This window comes from Pseudopodoces humilis, chromosome 5 (genome assembly GCF_049639895.1).
Source record: "Pseudopodoces humilis isolate 2021_Gansu_Grassland_sample_001 chromosome 5, ASM4963989v1, whole genome shotgun sequence".
NCBI lineage: Eukaryota > Metazoa > Chordata > Aves > Passeriformes > Paridae > Pseudopodoces > Pseudopodoces humilis.
Window position 1 is genome coordinate 48,093,579 of NC_142204.1, and position 21,315 is coordinate 48,114,893.

At 35.4% G+C, this 21,315-nt stretch overlaps 1 protein-coding gene across 8 annotated transcripts in view; it reads left to right on the plus strand.

Moving 5' to 3' along the window:
- The window catches only part of FOXP2 (forkhead box P2), a 400,421-nt gene that overhangs the window by 308,490 nt on the left and 70,616 nt on the right, over window positions 1-21,315 (plus strand). Inside the window, exon 3 of one of the 8 annotated variants that reach the window (XM_088054808.1) lies at window positions 8,183-8,253. The exons of the other annotated variants lie outside the window; for them this stretch is intronic. The gene's annotated coding sequence lies outside the window, so the exon portion shown is untranslated. The remainder of the gene's footprint in view (window positions 1-8,182; window positions 8,254-21,315) is intronic. 8 annotated transcript variants of the gene reach the window in all.

Consider the following 21,315-nt stretch of genomic DNA (forward strand, 5'->3'; position numbering starts at 1 on the left):
TATATGTATATGTATGCACATTCTTGTGAATTGTCTGTAGAGGCTTTTCATATTTAACTTAATTCTATAGTGCCTATTTCTGCTTTAATCTCAGTCTCTCAGTCCTTTCCTGTTGTACACTTTTATGACTCTAGACTTTATTGGGAGCAAATTATTACCACAGCCTTTTCATTGTTCATATTCCTGGAGCACTGTATTAGTTGCAGTCTGTATATAAATGCATAGAAAGCTCTAATTTTTTATGCCCTATGTCTCTGCTTCCTGGAGCAATTATGTTGGTATCTTTGCACAATGCCTGCCATAAAATGTGATCCTCATTTACTGACTTAAATGAGAAGGATTTTACCTGAATAATGGATTTTACCTGAGCTGTGCAACATAGGAGAGCATGAGACTTTGTATCAGACTGCTTTCACTCCAATCTTTACAAGTTTGGACTAGATGTCTGAGAAAATTGTTGTTTGTCCTATTTGCCAAAGTAGTCATATCACAGGCATTCCAAGTACTGTAACTATTCTGGGTCTTTTTTTCTTCTGTATCCCATCTTACTCTGACTAGAGTAGGCTGTGCTTGTGCCTAAACTGGATTTCTACTCCACAGAACATCTTCTGTTCTTGACTAAAGAATCAATTAGTCTCATCAGATTCACAGCAGATAGGATAGGCCAGGATGCTAAGAGATGAATGCCAGGATTTGTTGGATACAATCCATAGCAACCATATGGTCCAGTCAGGAGAGACATGAAGTATAAAGATTAAAACTCCAGTCCCAAAATCCCTTGACACTGTCCTGTTTTCAGAAAAGACACAGGATTGCCTTCTTTTTGACATGAACAACCTAGCTGTTTCAGTGTAGTCTTTGTCCTAAAACTTTGAGATTAAGTCTTACTGATACTTCTCCAACCATCATCTTTCTTTGGACTTTCTTTCCTTTTAGGATTTCATACTTTTAAAATGGACACTTTCCTCTCTAAAGAAAATTTATTTAGGTATGCTAATTTCTTCAATTAGCTAAACACTCAACCCTTTTCCTCATAGACACTCTTTAAAGAACATACTTTTGCACTTCTGTAGATCCTTGGGCTAGAAGTTGTAACGAACCATACAGTTGTGTTTGTTGAGAAATAAGTGTATGAGAAACTCATAAACTACCAACAGAATGAAGCATATCACAGAAGATATAAATATAGAAGTGTGCTAGCACGCGAAGACAGGATATCTGGAAATGCACTACAAAATATTGATTATTCTCCAAATAGTAGAATTCTTGGTTTCCATTTCACTTTCAATTCAAGAAAATTCCTATTTGACTTACTGTGAGAAATTTCTAAGTACACAATCAGAATAGCAGTACTATTCTGTGAATTTGAACATCAGATTACAAGCTGAACACATTGCAGTTTCTTTGTTGTGGATAATGCACATTTTCAGTTGGACTTTTGTCACCTTATGTACTATAGTATTAAACCATGAAATTACAGACAGTTCACATTTAGAGGGGTGGGTCTTTTCTTGGTGTACGTGCCTATCATAAACTGCCAAGAACTTCAGGAAAAAAGCTTCTTGTTTTACTGAATAATTAATTGCAAAGAAGATGAAGATAAAATGGGAAAGCAAAAGTAGAAACAAAATATTTTAGGTTTTGAAATAAGACATACTATCACTATCTGATGTCAGCTATTATTTTGTTAGGTTGAGTAGTAATTCCAGTTAATATATATATAGTTCTTTAGAACTGAAAATATTCTTCAGTAATTCTTCAGTTTGTCCAATTGACTAAATTTCTCCGTGAATCACCAAACTGCTGGCTCCCTTGTTGCTTTTGAATCATTCTGCCATATCTGCTACAGAAATATATTGGAAAATTTCTATATGTTTCTAATTAATAATTTCTTGCATTTGTGATTTCTTAGCAGGTATAGATGCTGGTAAGATCACTTTATTAAACAAGTCAGCAGCAGTATATTTTGACTTTTTACGTATTTTTCATATAACTTCTGGAAGGAAAAAAACAATGTATGAAAAAGAAACCACTGCTAATTTTATTTATGATATTAATGTTTTCCTCAACTTTTTCCAATGTTACTTGAGAACATTTAATAGTTTTGTTGTGTGTTCTGTTTTTGTTGTCTCTTACATTTGGTGTTTTTACCTCTGTTGGATTGATTTGAGAGTTGTCCAGTATTACAAGTATATTTAAGTAGTAGGAGCAGTGTAAAAAGAAAGCCAGGAGTGATTCTATTTCTGGAAGGATGGGGAAGTGTCCTACACAGCATTTTTCACACTTCTGAGCAGTGTCCTCTTGACCTTCAATTTAACGTTGAGACAGTCACTCTTTTCCAAGAACTGCTCAATCATTTTACCAATTGGTCACATCTTTAGGAAACAAGAAATGTGCACAAGGAGGAATGACTTAGTGTTGACTTCAAAGCCTCTTGTGCTTTGCAAGTTCCTTTAAGTTTGGAAAAGCTGAAGAAACAATTTGTGGAGGGCCTTGCATGTGACAGCTTTTAAGAAAAAAGAGATTAGCCACAAGTTCTCTGAATACCGTCATGGGTGGGGAAGTTCAGAGGCACTTAATGCACTCTTTACTGCAGCTGTGACATGCAAGTTGCAGGAGTGCCCTGTGGTTGAGTGTGTTGTGCTGTCATGGGAATTGCAGCACTGCAGTGAGTGCACCTGCATCGAGGCCTTATTTTAGTGCTTTCACTAGAGCTTTCAGTGTGGAAAAGAAATCATGTTCAACTGAAAGTGTTTCACAGTTGCACATATGAGAAGGGAAGAGTGTTTCTTAGACATGTTGCACAGATGTGTGTTCCTCGTAAGATAGGTCTAAAGTAAACTGCATAAAGCTACAGCTGGTAATGCATGCATCATTGTTCTCTAACTAAAATGTGGTCTGTCTTTGCATATCTTTATATCAGCTCAAAATTCAGGCCTCTTAAGTGCATTGTCTGTGTCCAGAGGAGTATGAGCATAGGTGATACTGAGTCAGGTCTGAATAGCCTGTATTCTCAGTGCCCACTCCACCTGTGTTATGAAAGGTGGGCACAGTGAGATAAGACAGAACAAAAAACTTGAGATCCTTCCCTTTTACATTCTGCCATCAGTGTGAGGCTCAAGAATCCTTTGTATTCAAAAGCTTGAAATAGATGTTTAATCTATGGATTAATAATTTTATATTTTAAACCATGCAGAGGTTGGAAGGTTTTTTTTTGCTTGTTCTGTCAAAATTAGTGCTTTGTTTCTGTCTTGAATATATTTAGGTCTTATTTCCAGGCATTCAATCTTGTTAAACTTCGAAGAAAATTAAGAGAGAACAATGTCAACATTCGTATCACAGAATCAGGCTTCTCAGATCCAGCTAATGCTCTTTGACTGTGTTTCAGAAGCTGCAGATCAACTTTTTCTGCAGCTGAAACCTGGCAGATTTAAACGAGATTTAGAGCATTATATAGTTACAGTGAAATCATTAAAGTTCTGTATCATAATTAAGAGTGATTTCATGTACCAACAAATGTCTGCACAAAAGCTAGCAGGACGTGACTGGTATCTCCCTCTAGTTATCTTCTCTCTCTCTCTGTCTCTCTCTCTCTCTCTCTCAATCTCTCTCCCCTTATTCAATCTGTTTTCCTATTTTCCTAGACCAGGACATTATTTTCAGGATCTTATTTGCCATTTAGCTTGACTCGTGGAGATGGAACATACACAAATTTCTCTTTCAAGAAGACAAATTTTGTTTCTGTAATCAGCTGGGAAATATCTGGGTGAAGAACTTTGTTTATATTGTGCAGATATACCAAACCCCATAAATACCTTTTCTCTGCTAGGTGTTTTGCTATACAGTATTAAATTATAAAAAATTATAATATCATATACAAGGTTTATATAAATCAGTATCACTAAGTATCACTAATGACATGCTCAAAAACTGAAAGGTAAGATTTTCTTCCCTGCTCTGTTGAAGTTTTTTCTGATGAGTAGACAAAGACATATAATCCAGAGTTACAACAGTTTGCCTCCTTCAAAATTTCATTTGTAAAAGTAATAATTCAGATATATTTAGTGCATTTTAATTGTCTGTAGGAAAAAAATTGAAGATGATAAGGCTAATTAGTGGTGAGCTAATGGAGATCTGTTCAAATTTTTTTCCTGCAAATCTTCTGAAGGCTGAAGTTTCTGTCTGCCCTGAAAACTTAGCAAGAAGAATTTATTTCAGACATTTCTTACTAGTATCCAAAAAAAATAGTCACCTAACTTGATTTGTACTGAGTAAAAAGAGAAGGAAATAAAAGAGCCTTCATTCAAGAATTTATATTAGCACCATTTACTTCTCTGTGCACGCTTTATGTTTAGATGCCTTTTATAAATATCTTACTATCATTTGTTAAATTTTATGACAATTTTTACCATGCCTGATGACTGTAACTCATGCATTAAACATGCACACGTATTTTAACAATATTTGCATCTTATAATACGCTTTCTAACGACTTGTCATAGACTCATCAGTTAAACATTTATTTTACAAATGCATTTTGTAATATGCTATGGTAATAAACTATAAAAAAGGTATCCCACCTTGTAATATTTTCAGATGGATGAATAATGCATTACAAATTCTACCTTCATTTAAAACATGACCTCTATTCTGATGAAATCTGATACATTGTCTGGATTTATGGTGATCACTGAGTTGTGTGAGGCGCTGTCAATCTGCTTTCTGATTAATTTTCCTAGTTGATAAATTTGAATTAATCTGTAAATATTTACAAAATAATATGGTTTATTTTTTTTCATCTCTTTTATTTTTATCTACCTGATTAATTTAAACCGAATGTACCAACCCACATCTAGCTGGGAGCTAATTTTCATTCAAATAATTTCTGGAAATTCAATTCAGTTCTGAAATTGATTATCAAAATCATGATTGTTATTTTGCCGGCTGCCTAAGTTTGTCATATGTATCTCTAAAGAGGCCTAGGCTGCTGTCACATCTAATCTAATGAGCTCTGTAAAACTGAAGGTTACATAATATTGGAAGATTTTATAATAAGCCACAATAAAAACATGCTTTTACTATTTATTATTTTAAATTTCACCTACATCTGATTTTACATACTTTTTTAATTCATGGAACTTTCTCCAAACCAAAGTTTTGCTTAAATAGCTATTGCCATCATAGTCACCCTGCTTTCTGGCTTCCGGAAACATCATGCTGATTTTTTCAATAGTTTTTTTTTAATACAAATGTTCATACCTAAGATTCTCTGGCTGATTTCTCTCTGTGTGTGCACACATGTCTAGATTGTAATATTTTCATAAGTTTTATTTCACCAGAGATTTTTTTCGTCAAAACTGAAGTGAAGGAAGGGAATTTGAGGGTTGCTTGGTTGTGGATTTGTTTACATAGGCTACAGAGTATTATAGGTATGCCCATAAATCTGGTGATAGAACAAAATGATTAAGGATTTCAGCAGTGTTCTTCATTAGTTACTCTCCCATTTCTGAAGTAAAACTGAAGTGTCTGTCAGTTTTACTTTTGCTGTTTGCCTGGAAATAGTTTTAGGGCACTGCATCTATGTGATGCTGTCTGAATGTGTGAAATCAATACAGAGTAGTCTGGTTTTACATCTATTTAACATAAATACAAATGACTACTTCAGGTGCATACTAAGGAGAAGTCAATGTTAGATAATTGGTCTCTTGGAAGGGGGCTTTATTGCACCAGACAATAGAAGGTTACACCTTGTCTCTCTCTTTCACCTTAATAGTCCAGGCTCAAGGGCCTTTTGTCACCATTCAGAGTCAAGGCACTTTTAGTCAACACATTGTTGTCAACACATAGTCAACACAGCTTTAAGAGACAAATTATGCAATCTGATTTAGACATCTAATTAGGATTTAATGAATTGTGCCACAGAAATGCCTATTTTTCTCCTTTGATTACTTCAGATGACTATTTCAGATATATGGTGTAGACTTTTTGCATTTGGTAGAGCGATATCCCTCATTACCACTTCTATTTTTTTTTTCCTTTAATTTATTCTAAATAAATTACTGCCTATGAAATGAGCTGGACTTATTGTCAGTTGAGTTTTACCTCTTCAAACTAAGCATTTTAGACCACACTCTACATAGTCAAACTCAGGATTGTCTAAATTCTGTTAATGCAGCCTCCCTGCTCAGGGAGAGAATTATTAGTTCTGTTTTAAATTGGGGGTTTTGTTTTGTTTTGTTTTGAGGGTTTTTTGGTTGTTTTTTGTGTGTGTAGGTTTTTATTTTTTGTTTGGTGGTGGTGTTATTTTTTGGGGGGGGGCTGTTTTTTAGTGTTTATCATTAGGTGAAAGAAAACAACTAGTTCTAGCTGAGATATTGTGTTCAGGTGTTGTGGCTTCTATCCTATAGCATCAAGGCTAGGAAATACACATTCTACATCAGCTACATGAAACTTCAGACTAGTCATCTAAGAACTGAAATGGAATTGATAAAGACAAAGTATTTTAGTGTTCTATCCCAAATGCTTTTGCCATCACTTCTCCCACTCTTTGGGGAGAATTCAAACAAAATTTGTTGTCTTTTTCTATTAAAAATATATATAATGCAGCAGTCATTTTTCTGTTGGAAAATTTTGCTTATTTTTTCCTGATGGTTGTTTTTCTTAGAATCATGTCGCATTCTTTGCTCATCTTTGAAATTACGAGTTTGACCACTTTGGTTATTAGGAGTATGGTGACTTCTAGAGTGAATTTTTAGCAATGTTTCTAATGCCTAACAGTTTCAATGGATGTCCTAGCTTCAACTGCACACACTGTATCTTTGAATGCATCAAAATATTGTAATATCTTGGTAGTCCCTTAGTTCTCATCTGTCAAACAATCTCATCTATTAAAAGTCACATTATAGTTGCACAAGCAATGCAGTAAACATACGTATTTTGTGATGGGAATTTCTTTCTTTTAAGTTTGCTTAGAAGGCACAGAGATTCCACACTTTGCTGTATTTCTTGGCAACTTCTCATTCTTTACCATAAATCAAATATACATGATATATGTGCTTTTGTTATTACTTGACTATTTCAAGATTTCTGTAGCTCAGATTCATTGCATTCCTTGTGTTCTTGGAATTCCTTTTGTTGATTCCAGTTATAGAAAAGCCTATGAGGCGTGCTCTAGAAATTTGTTTCTGCACATTGCATATGTCTTTTTATATGTGAACATCCACAAGTGTGTATTTACATAGTCAGCTATCATGTGCTATCTTAGTACTGATAATAAACTGCAGGGTTGTTAAATGCATCCTTCTCAACTGAACTTTACTAGTCTCTTTCCTTCTATTATTACAAATCTGCTGTTAACACTAACAGTAATACTATTTTCTTTTTTTTTCTGTTTGTTTGTTTTTGGGTTTTTTTTTTAAATTTTGCATGTCAGTCTCCCAAATGCATTGTGATTTGTGGGCCACAAGAGAGAATGTCTGATCCAAAATTAGTCGCAAATTCAGTATCTTGCCCCTTACCGAAGCAAACAGTATGGTTTTTATATCATGGGTTAAGAGTAGGTTCTAGCTGCCTAGGGGATCACACACTTAAGTCCTATGAGGTTAAGATGCAATAGATTTTCAAACCAGTATTCATATGCATACAAAAAATATTTTAAAGTTATTTTGGTATTTCTAAGATATAAAAGTTAGCGGACTTCCTCAGAGGTACATCATTTAAAAATTACCTTTATAGAAGGAAAAAAAGCTCTGTGCATTGTAATACATTTTTGAAGATTTTAAACCAATTTTTTTTTATATAACTCACATTTCTTATATACATAGTGATGTGCTTTTGTATAAAGGTTCTATTCTAGTTTTGTTTGGGAGAATCTGCATAAATCCTGTATGGTTTCTCCATTTGTGCATAACGTGACAACTCCAAACTCACACCAATGAAACCATCATACTTTTCATATCATGTACGGTATATAACATACATACACACTTAAACTGAGGTAGAGGATGATACTGAAAATCTCTTCCCTCTAGGCTTGAAACATGATCAAAAAGTAGAAGACACTTTTTGTGCCTTGGGAAAAACAGATCAAGAAATTAAAAGTCCAGTCATTACCAATAACCTTAAAATGTATTTTAATGTGCTGCAGCTTCAGTTACCCTCAGCTGAAGCTTCTCTATTTTAGCTTACAGGGTCTTGTGACCTCAGCCCATAGCAGAGTTTCAACAGTAATAGCGACAGCCTTCTTGGATAAATGTAAGTGAATTTTTTCCTCATTTCTATAGTTTCTCTCCCTCACATGCACTTTTGGAGTTTTGTTTTTCACTCAGGATGTAGACAGTATTCCTGACAACACTTCTGCTCTGTGCCAAGTAGCATGATTGACACAAAGTACAAGTAAAGCATCTAAGTGGGATTTCTTGCCTTTTAAATGTCACAGTATCAGAATCATCCTGTGCTTTTGAAATGCCACTATGATGGCCATGCAAACTTTATTTTACCTGCAGCTAGCTTGATGGTAGTTTTCATTATCACCCGGGATTAATCTGCAAAAAGTGAAGCGGTACAAAAAGATTTTTGCCATATAATCTTGTTTTAGTTAATGCTAAGGATGAAATCTAGAAGAATTCAGAGAATATTTTTTTAAAGGAAAGGTTTGCCTTCTTCAATCAGCTTTATCATTTCAGCTCTGCTTCATGTCAGATTGTGGTAATCCATTTCCAAACTTAGCTCTGCATTCACTAACTATTGCATAAATCTGGGGCTGGAGCTGGGAAAGGCTACACATTATACATTCTGCCTGTGTAACAACTTCCAGAAGTATAAATTAAGGAATTAAGGACATATGCCCACTACTGGTTTCTGAAGAATATCAAATACAGCAGTCTTTCTTTTTTTTTTTTTAATCGTGCTGTTGTAATGGGGAGACAAACAGAAGAAAATAGAAATAGAGTAATTCATTCTGAAAATCCTGTCCTATATGCTGATAATCTGAAGAAGCTGGCATTTGGTAGAAACTTACAAAAGATAGCTGGACTTGAACATTCTTCGGTATTTAGTCCTGAATTGGCCTTTGTCTGAGTTTATCATTTCTGAATAAAGTAGCATCCTTGGTCTGTTAAGTCACTTTGCCACCCCTCCATCTTCTATTTGTCTGTACACCTAAATACATATATATAACATCATACCTAAAATTCCCAGGTTTTATTTACATGTAAATAGTTGAATTGTAGCTCTGTAGCTGCAGTAGTACCTTCTCAATGACCTCAGCTAGCTGAGTGCATGATTGCTCAAATGCAGCCTGTTCTCTTCATGTGGTTTCATAGGATGTATCTGTTCACGAACTGTGTGAAGTGAAAGGCTGCACCTATGGAGCAGTTCAGGCTAAAGCCAGCAGAAGTGGAACTGCCTCCATCCATCCATCTAACAACACATGGCATTCAAAGATTGATACTGTCAAACAGCTGTCTTGCTGTTTTACCTGCAAACCTGTAGTCAGCTTAAAAAGTCATTAGAATTCAGATCTTCTAGCAAATATGTGGTTATGTTAATATCTCTGTAATAAATGTGAGACCAAATTGTATATAGCAGAGCCTGGAAGCTATAAGAGCAGAAGTATTTGTACTGAAACCAGTTTAGTATCTTGAATCCTTGAATTGTCTCAAACTTTAGTGTGCCATGTAGGTGGGAGTGGGCACTGTTATCATCTGCACACAGAAATGAAGTAGTGAAAGAAATACCATGCCTAGAATCTTTTCTTTTTGACTATAACTATATGAATGAACAAAAATGTCTAAATAATGTTGGCTTGGCTACCAGTTCTAAGGAGGAATGTACCGAATCATGAAGAATAATTCCTAAAGTTTCTCTGAGGAAAGTTTAGTTGAAATCTGTGCAAACCCTGGGGACCAAAGTCCTCAAAGGTAAAGCCGTTTTGTAATAATTACCATAAATATTAATTTAATTTCAAAAGAAAAGAAGGTGTTCTTACATTTGTCATTGCAAAGCTGAGTTAATGAAAGAGCTTTGCAACCACCATCAATGGGAAGTATGTATAGATTTTGAATCTGTTTGAGTATAATATAAAAGCTCGGTTTCTGGGGAACTTCACAAAATCAGCACTCTTGTGATAGCAGTTTAAAACTCAGTCTTCTCTACATGCTTATCAAACACCAGTTATTTTGTTGGAGCCATGCATGCCAACATAAATTCATTGCCACTTCAGGCTCAGCCCTGTATTTGTTATCTTTTGACACTGTAGTTTATGTGACACCTCTGTCCTATTAAGTGATGTGATCCTTACATACAAGAATGATGCCCTGCTTTGATAACTGTCTCCAACTTGTAACAACATCAAGATTATTGAATTAATAGAATGATAATGTGATTCCATAGATCTTGTTAAAATGGTATTCCCTTCATAATAGATAGATAGAGTGTGGTTTATTTCCTATTTTTATTATTTATGTAGCTCTTCCACTTGTCTGTGAACAGGGGAGACAGATAAAAGTTATAAGAATGTATATATATATATTTAAAACTTTGCAGCTTTTTAACTAGAATATGTAACCTGTTTAGCATTTGGTGTATATATAAATAGTATGTAAACTATGCATATATAAATAACTGTGTTTAAGTGATGTATTGAGGTTTAGATATTACTCATCACGTAACACTTTAGTATGTTATGTGAGGACTTTAAAATACAATAGAAAGGATTTTGTGAAAATTATGTTGTAGAAAGTGTGATGGAACATACTGTGAAGTTATACAATGTGAAAAAGCTTGCTATAAAATGCTGTAAGATATTAAAAAGCCAGATGCTCACAAATCCAGCCTGCTAATCCTTTTGGCCTTGTAGATATAACATTATGTATTTCATACGTGATACTAACTTCTAGGAATTTCAGTTTCTTTTCTATGTTACGCTATAATGCTTCCAAAAGTCCAGCCTAGCACAAGAGGCATTTGTGCTCCATAGTAAAAAATTGAGGATTTTGTAGAGATACTGAAACAACAAAGGTACCCTCAGTGCTGCAGTCATATTTTGTTATATTATTCCAATGGTTCCTCATAATTGTCTTTACATCCTCAATGCATAAAAGGCAAAGGAATAGTGGACACCAAGGAACTAAATCCATTCCCACAGTATACAGCAAATACAGATTTTATTCAGCCTGAAATCTCCTTTCTTTTATTGTTCCAAGGGCACTGAAGTCTAGATGATTGGAGTTAGTTGAGGGTTGTGCAGGTAATTTTTTTCAAAGATCTGTGTACTCACTGCTCCCACCAGATTCATTTCCAGAACCCACACATTGTGCTGTTACCTACAAAGTAACAGGGAGAATATAACTGAGAAATGTTTGTTTCTCAGTGTCTTTGCATCCTAAATTGGAAGATTTGGTTTGACATGCAACAATTGGCATTGTGATTTTCTTCAAAACTCATTTAATTAACTGCTTTAGGACGTCTTACACTGGGCAAAATTTAGCAAGATTGTGGCTTTTGCCATGCCGTTCAGCAACTCCCAGTAATGTTTGGGTCATTACTACTGACTACCAACAGACAGAGAGACAGATAGATGTGTATATATGCTTTTTTAAAGCAGGCCCTAAAGCTTTGCACTTCCCAAAGAAAATGTGAATAGTCAGCTTAAACCTCTTCAGCAGCCCTATGAACAAGAAGATGCCAACAGCATGTCCTCTTTTCTGTTACCTGGGTGTCATGTCTGTGTTCTCCTTCCATGTGTAAATCCTGCTCTACTTTCTTTGTGTTTGTTGCCACTATTTGATAATTATATAGAGTTCATAAAGTTTGTAGGAAAAATAAAAATATCCAACTTAATAATCCTTAACTGGTCTTTTAATTGAGCCAACCATTCATATTTGTATTTTTCTTCTCTGTAAATATTTTTTTCTAGCCATCATTATGACTTGTAACAGAGTCTGAATGCCCATAATTTAGAAAACTCTTCAGAGAACATAAGCTTGAGATTTTTTACCAGATTGATAAAATTATAATTTTTGTTCTCAGCTGGGCTTGCCATGGTTGGGAATAGCAACCATTCCACTGAAAGAAGCAAAAGCGTCATGAAAATTGTGGAATCTTTCACAATTTTAATGTATCAGTATCAGTAATAATAAAATAGATCCAGCATTGAACATTTAATATAATATTCTTATAAGAACATATTGGAAATATTTTAAGTTAAAAAAACAAAACTGAATTGTTCCTAAGCAATATTTTTAGCCCTTTAGAAATGCTTGTGAATCCCATAAGTTGCATTTCATGCTATTGACAAATGCTTATGTTTTTTATAGTGCAGAACTGGATTGTTTTTCTGCCTATTTGGGCAACAGCAAAACTTCCCTATAGGACCTGCAAACCTTAGTTATATTTTCACTTTGTTTTATGAAACACTAGATTTGAACTTCCTTGAATTTCTGGATGGAAAATATTTTTCAGTTATCACTTTTAATTTAAAGGCAAGTCTCAGTCTCTTGTTACAGACTTGAAGAGTTCTGGAAGTTCTGGTATCGTGTAGAGGGTGACACATGATCTTTTCTTTAGGAGTATTGTAAAATCTGTATATATGTGAACTGTAATAATGTCTTTAGTCAAAAGGAAAATATTATGGGACATGCAGTATTGAAATGAGTATGTCTGGGTTTTGGTAAGCCCAGGTCTTGAAACAACCTTCATTCCTGAGGTTCTAGGGGCAATTGTTGTTACTGTGAAACACGGGGGCAAAGCTGTAGCTGAGTTTAGCTCACTGATGATTTCAGAGGTGGGTCAGGTGTTTGGGTGTAAATTTTTTTATGTTTGTAAGATATAGTCTAGTGTAAAAAAAACAAACTTATAAAGTTTTAATTGATATGGCAAGAATTCAGTAAGAGAATAGTAGTGGAAAGTATGTTTTAGCCATTCCATTCTAAAATACACATTTTGTTGATAAATGGCTTTATTTTTTTAATCATTAATTATATCTGTGCAAAAAATTTTCATACCTTTATACTTTTGTGTACATGTCTATGGATAATAATTGGCTTTAATTGATGCAGAGGAGGATTGTGTTAAATGCCCAATAAATTTGGGACATTAGCAAAGTAAGAAAGTGCCAGAATTGGAGGCGTTGTGGAATTCCCCTTGCTTAAATTCTGTTAAAATATTTTAGACAATATTTTTTTGTTCTGCAATTTGCATAACAATTTTTTATCAATAAATACTTTTATTTCAGTTTATTTTTTTTAATTAAAATTCAAATTAGAATCATATTCAGTGCTTACAACAATTCTGCCTATATATATATATTTATTGAACATCAGTTTGTGAGGTTTTGAGTAATCCAAATAGTGTAACAAAAAGTTACATCTATTTTTCTTAGAATAAATATCTGAATGCCATTAAGGTAGTGTCTGAGTTGTTTCTAAAACTAAATAGAAATGAGAGGTAAATACAATTTTATACAGAAAAGATATTTTTTAGCATAAGTCTTATGTCTCAAATGTTGCAAAAGATTCTATGTTTATTTCAAATCTACATGATGTATGTAATAGCGAATTTTCTTACGCTCAGAGCTTTGTGATTAATTTTGTTTCTAGAGAGACAAATAAAAACAAATTCTCGTAAATCTATAATTTTCAGGGAAACTGTGTTCAGAGAGCTTTGGAAAGTACTGCTTTATTAAATGGTAGGCACTTTAATGAGTGAAATTTTTTTGAGAAACTTTGAAAAGATTTAAAAGAAGTAAGGACTTAACAACTTACTGACTTCAAAACTAAGGGAGAGGTTTCCACCCACTTCTCTATTTTGGGGCTTTGGTTGCTCTCTGAGTTACAGGGAGTAAAGGAGTAGAATTTCTCTCCTGCCAGCCTGAAAGCAGGAACAAGCAGCAGCTGTCAGGCTGCTCCTGCAGCTGGAGGAGCCGCTGGCACTGGCCTCGCCAGTACGTAGGGTGTCGGTATTGATCCAAAGTGGAATGGTTTAGAGAAAAGACCGAGTTTGTGGAGCCTGCTGCTTCATCATCAGTCCTGATAAGTGACACCCTTCAGTGCAGGTGCCAGCTGTGGTTTAAGGCCCTGCCCAGGTTCTCTCCATGCACTGGGGGTAGGGGGGGTGGGACATGGCCCTGGCCATTGCAGCTTTTTAATGAAATGCAGTAAACCCCACTTCTATGTCTTTTCAATGGAGTCAACATTTTCAGTGTAAGAAATGTCAAAATACTTTATTTTTTCATATTTGCTTGTCAGAACTGATTTTTTTTTTCCTACCAATAATAATTTTATGTCATAATCATTTTATGTGGTTTATATGAATTCAAACTTAGGGTGTTGTTTCATACAGTGCTCAGCTTGAAATGTGCTGCTACTATTTTTGGCTGAAAGGAGTTGTGCAAAACATCGTCCCTTGTAGGCCTATTAAAGCTCTTCAGTTCCCTATAAATATTGCATCATAAGAACTTTAAAAATATTCATTTTGTTTAGTAGTCCTGCATATGCTATATATGGGTTTTTTTCTGACAAGCAGCATCCAATATCTAGTAAATCACAGTTCTAATCATCTTTTGAGAAGATAAATAATACTTCTATAAGCATGTAATGGCATCCTTAACAAAAATGCATTGTTTAAGAAATATCAAAAATATTTTAAGGTAGGTTAATGAAGACATGTAACAGTGAAATAATCAAACAATTATCAGTACAAGACTGGCGAAAATATGTTTTTAGCTGCTGTAGCATTTTTGTGATTCCTCTTGAGAATGAGTTAGCTCAAATGAAGGTGTTCTGCCAGTTTTATTTAAAGATCCATACTTAAAAATGACTAATTTTATAGAATATATTTTCTGTTTATGTGCCTGTCAGTTTTAAACAGCCTTTTATAGGTAAATGCATGATGACAGTTCTATATTCTGTGTCATTTTGACACTAGATTTTTTCATGCTGTTGGAATAATCCCTTAACAGATATTTATAGAATTTTTACTGTTATTTTGACAAATCAGACATTGTTATTAAAGTGATAAAAAAGCGTTTCTAATGCTTTTTGCATTAGAAGTTTTAAACTTTTTTTAAAAAATTAGGTATGTTTCCTAGTTCTATTTTAGTGAACCTTATACAGAAATTGCGTCTTTCTAGTTCCATTTTTTATAATAAAAATATGTTCTTGGAACTTGTTTCTAAACAGGTGTATCAATAAAGATCCACCCTTATTGCTCTTTCAGTCATTTTATTATAAGTGGCTATAGCCAGCTGTGTATTCCATTAACTCGTGAATATCATATGCTTTACCAGTGCTGGATGTGGATCCCCTTAGAGACAACTGCTTGCCTGTAATTATCAAAGCAAACAAACCCTGGTTTATTATCTGTAATACTGAAATATCCGAAAACTTGCTGTGTTTTCATGGGTGATATGCTCTCAAGGTAGCAAGTTTGGAGGACTTCAGCTGTATTGTCCATTTCAGTGAGTGCCTAATCAGTGGCTAAGCATCAAATAGTTTGGGTTTGAGGGGACCTTAAAGATCTTCTGGTTCCAACACCCTTGCCACAGACAGGGACACCTTCCACTAGACCAGGTTACTCAAAGCCCTATTCAAGCCAATCTTTAACACTTCCAAGGCTGGGGCATGCACAACCTCTCTGGACAACCTGTTCTAGTGCCTAACCACCTCACATTTGGGAGTTTCTTCCTATATCCAAAACTTCCATCTTTCAGTTTAAAGATGACTTATCACTACAGGAAGAGAGCACTAATTTCTAAAGAAATCTTTAAATTTTCTTCATCCCTAGGTGGCACTTCATATTTTGGTACTAAACCTGTAGACTACAAACAAATTGAAAAAACTGAATAAAGTTTTAATTTCTGTTGTCTTGAAAAAACCCGAAAACATTGGCAGGTGGCATAGAAAGTCGGTGAAAGGACAGAGACATTCACCTGTGTCTAATGAAGGAGGTGACATTTCAGTAAATGGAATGTACTTAAAGATATGCTGTGTGTTGGCACTCTTCCAAGGCTGCTGATGGAAGTGTTTCTGGAGAAAGGAGCAGTGCATTGAGGAAACTGCTGCTTTGAGCTGTGTTGTGAGAGTGGGACCGAGGACTGGCTAAATGCCTGGTGGGAAGCACCAAGAAAACAGAAACATTCAAACAATACCAGCTGCTGAAGCCACAGACAGCTTTCAGGTCTCTCCTTGACAGATATTGCTAAACTGTATTTACCCCAGTTTAGCTGAAGTTTTTTTCTGTATTCTGTTCTGGATATCCCTGTGTTATTTGAATTAGTGATGTAAATCTGCTGCTTGAGGGCGACATATGATGCATGGGAAAGTTTTTTTGCCACTATCACCCCAGAGACCTGTGGCTTTTCAAATGAACTGTCAAAAGTCCAAATTCATCTTGCTTTAACCTAGGGCATTTAATTTTAGGTAGCCTTGTTAGAAGCAAAGTCAGTCTAACCTGTCTGCAGTAGAAAACAGAGACAGATCAAGACAATGTTGGTTTTACAAGGATGGGACTATGGATTTACATGTTGTCCTCTGTTGCCTCTAGAAAGGGCTCAGGGCAATCAGACATATCAGTAAGATGCTTAAAATGTTATTGTACAAACCTGGCCCAAGTCATGGTACATAAGATAGTATGAAAATATTAATTAATGTTAATATACTAATAAGTTCCGTGTCAGGCTCAGGTACCTAAAAGACACAAAGAGAGGGAGCTTTTTCCATGATAAAATTGTCTGCTTGACTGAAAATATTCATGCCAGTACTGAAAAAGTATTCATGCTAATAACCATGTCATTTCACACCAAGGCAAATCTGACTCACTGCATTTGAAATACAAACAGGTGTGTTTGTATGACCAAACAGCAAGACAGATAGCAAAACAAAATCAGAAATTTCTACTCTGTATGTGTACATGGCTTCACTTTCTATGGAACAGAAAAAAAATTGAAATCTTCTTATTCATAGAACAAATCACAAGACCACGAAATGCTGCAGTGGTTTCTATTTGGCTAGAATGTTAAAACACACCTTTGCATTACACACACAAAAGAGACACATAAACAATAAGTACTGACAAACTATTCTAAAATGCACTTTACTGTTTTGAAAGTTTTAATTAATGAAAGTCTCTTTTTGAATTGCTATAGAAGGGTCACATATAGAAAGGTTAATGTGAAAAAGTACTCAGCAGTTCCCTAGCCTGATGAGTGATTTCTTGCCCTAGTTCTGGCATCTCTTGACAGCGCTGGCCACTGTTTCCGTTCTCTTGTGCTGTTTTAATCTGTGACTGTTCATTGGGGAACACTAATGGTAATGGTTAGAAATGAGTCAGTGATTGTATGCTCTCCTTATTTTCTTACAGCCAGCTTTACCCATTCATTGTCTCACTGTACACAAAATTAATTTTCTTGTAGTGAAGAACTCAAAAGCAGCTTGCTTCAGCTGCTCCAAGAAGCAGATATATGGGCTACAGACCTGCATTTCATGATTGCTGGTATGGGCCCCTTTTATCACAAACTGATCAAAAGAGCCTAAAAGTGGACAGATAAGGGATTTTATTCAACCACCAGACAGGGAAATAGGTGAATTGGATTAATCTCAACACTTCTTGAAAGCCTGAGAATTGTCCACATGTCAGCTGCTCTTTGGGCCAAATGATAGTTTTTACTGCTTAAATTTGACTGAGATCCATCCATTTTATCCAGAGGTAGGAGTAACTAACTAATCCCCATACACTCCTGATAAATGTATATAAAACTGCAGAGTACTTGTCAGCCTTGACAGGGTAAATGGAGAACTGTCCATTTAAAGGCTACTTTGGCTGAGATAAAAAAACGTTTCTTTTATCTCTATCTAAATAATATACATAAGATATGCTATTGATATGCTTGGATATTCTGTTTTCAATCTTCTGCACCTGCAGCATGTGCCTTTGCTATTGCTGCCAAGATTGAAAGGAGAGGGGGCAGGATTTGGAATGGAAATCATGGGTATGTTGTGTATGTCCTGGCAGTGATACCCAAATCATTGTGATCCTGGTAGTCTTAACCTTTCTCTCTGAAACTGTCCTGAACTGGGGCTTTTACATCTTACGTGCAAAGGTTACAAGAGAGAGTAGGTCTGTAATCCACATGCTGGCCCCAGTTTACATCTACAGTATGTTTGTATCAGCTGGAGATAGAAATTTTTGTCTGCCATTGGACCCATATAAAGGTATCTTTATTTTGCTGGTTGTGATACCTATATATTGTTGTTTAAGAAATTGGGGGTGGAGGGGAAAGAGGAAGACGGGGAGTGAAAGGAGTAAATCTTCAGACTAGGAAAAATATGTTTTCAAATGTTCATTTTTTGAGAAATATTTTCTTAATATCTAATTGATCCAAAGATTAGGCCCAGAACAAGTTTATGTGCACATTTAGGCATACAGCAACAGAGACTGATTTTACATGAGCATACAGAAGCAGCTGGAGAAAGCCCTGGCTCCTCCCCTTTCTGGGGAGACAGGTTTTCTAAGCATTGTGCAAGGGAAAATTGCTCTGCCTTTTCCATAACTTTAAGCTCAGGGAAAAGATGCAGAAGACTGAGGCATAAGAGTGCCTCAGTGCACAGAAAAGCATCAAGCTAGACAGATGTGAATGTCTGGCAATTATATATATGTCCTTTAGTTGGACTGTGGCCTGGGGATTCTGTAGCTTTGAGATCATACTGCATAGGTGCTGGTCATGCATATTGTAATAGCAATCTCCCTATTTCCAAAACAGACCCTGATTCATTCTCCTGTCATTGCACCAGCTGTAATGCTTCATTTTAGTGCCCTGGCTAGTTGGTGAAAAGAGAAGAACACAATTCAATATTTCAAGTATTCAAGATGTAGTTGAGCTGAATTATTTTCTGATTGTATCTGGGTTTGTGTTTACTATTTGAAGATTTTTATTTTTGGGAAAACAGAGTTGCCACCATTTTTCATTTACAAGTTTCACACTCTTGAGCTTTAAGCTGGAAAATGGCAAAAGTATTGTTCTGGTGAGCTGGGAAAGATGTTTCTCTTGGCTAGTCTCTACTTCCTCTTAAAGCAGAACCTCTTAGAGGGGATCAGAAAAATTATGCACTTTGTGAAACTGTGGAAATACAGATGAGAGCCTTCAGCCTATGCGCATTTTACAGCACAAACAAAATACAAATGCAGAAAATTTAAAGGAGGTTGTAATTGAGTTTCTTGGGATGTAATTTGATTTTGCCATGTGGAAAAGGAGTATTTAAATTTGTTTGGATGCATTTTGTTGGAAAATAAGAGTATAAAACTAAATTGCCTTAAAATACAGTGTCCTATTGGAGTTCCTTTAGCATAGTAGAAAGCTAAGTCACCCAAGATCAGTAGTTAGCTGAAATTTTCTAAAGCTGTCTTGTGTCCACTGAGAATTACTATAAGATTAACAATACATTTTAATTTATACTATTGGATGTATATAGTAAGGACAATCAGTAGGTCACATAGTTCTGGTTTGAAAGCACATAACAAATTCCACTTCAAGAATAATTTTAGTGGCTCCAAGTATCTACACCTGAGCAGTTCTTTTCTTCTTCACTTCTGTGGGGTTTGCTCATGCATTGCTGTTCTGCTGTCTAAAGGAAAGGAGGTCTTCTCATCACCAAATGTAAATGCCTACATGGGGAGGTTCCTTGTGATTCACGGAGAGAAAGCTCTCGCACAGAACAATTCAGAATTCTGAGCAGACCTCAATTTATTCAGTCTAAATTGCCATTTAAAAGAGCTTCTCTCTTCCTCTCTTAACTGTATAAATAGTATATAGACACTCCTCCTAATTTATGCTGTTAAAGTTAGGAGCTATGGTTTGCCTGGCTACTGGCTGCGTACTTGCTGGCACTGTCTTGTGAGAGGGAAACAGTGCAGATGGATTGGGGGTTTGTGATGCCAAATAGTAGAATACTTCTGGAAAACTAATTCTGTTGGTGAGCCATATAGTCCTTGGGCTTTCTGTAGGTCTTGTAGTTCATTGTGATAGTGATTTTTTACATGTATTGTAACTCATTAGAAACTGGACTGAAACTTGAAGTATTATTGGCCATCCAATGGTTTAAGATATCAGTAATTCATGCATGTCATCGATCTGAGGCAAATAGGTATTGTTGCCCTTGAACTTCATACCCCATTACTTACCTTTCAAGTCCATAAAGCATTACATAATGTTTATTCTAGAAACACTTTTAAATTGAGAAATAAATTTAAATTTCTGTATTAATTCTTGTTCCTATAGTATTTGAAATGCATATATCAATGAAGAGCTGAAGTATACATTGCTGTATAGATGAATAAGCTGTTACCTTTCATACATGTTCCTATGGCAGGGTTGTCAGAGGAAAAAAGGCAGACTATCTTCAGTAACAATATACAGGGGTGTCAGTAGCCTTTGATCTTTTTGCTTATCCAGTTTTTTATTTTTGCAGTGTTTGTGTGTCTGTTCATTACTGCTTCTCTGTGGAAAAAGTGGGGTACCTTGGGCAAGTTCACTTCTTCCCAAGGATTCTTACTGCCTCTAAGACTTGAAAGTGCAATTTGCTGTAAAGCACTAGGTAACAACGTAGAATTTGAAATCCATTACTCTGTACTGATAACGTTTATCCTGAAGAACCTTTATGTACACTGACCATGGCTTGGAAAATGATATCAGAAAAATCAGAATTTTTTTTTCATTCAGTTATAGTATTATATTCAGTGTAGCAAGAAATGGTTTTGCATGACAGTACACATGTAAATGTCAATGCATATGTCATTTACAGTTATCTGGGTGTTCTGTGAGATTCACAGTCATCATGTTGGAGAAAACTGTCTCAGTTGCACTAAATAAAATGTGCTTAGTAAAAATTGCTAGCAATTTTTTTTCTAGACATATAATGACATGGTAAGAATACAAAACAAAACTACCAGAAACAAACCATTTCTCAAGCAGTAATATCTATGGGACAAGTGATCTAAATTGGTGGAACAGGGAGAGTTCATCACTGCACTGCAAAAGGACTTGAAATATAACCTAAAGGCAAGTGAAATACTGATTCCAAGCTTTGAAATAACAGCAACAAATTTACCTACAGACAGAAGATGCATGGAAGCAATAAACGAATTATACAAGTCTTACACACGCAATCTGATTATTCTGACCAAAGTGTTAATTGGATCCTAACTGCCAGATCTGATATCTGTAGTCTTGTAGTGGGAACCTTTCAAAGTGATGAACTGTAATTCACCGAGCTGCTTGAAGCACTTGTAATTTACTGCATGTCATGCTATGAAGAGCCTGAC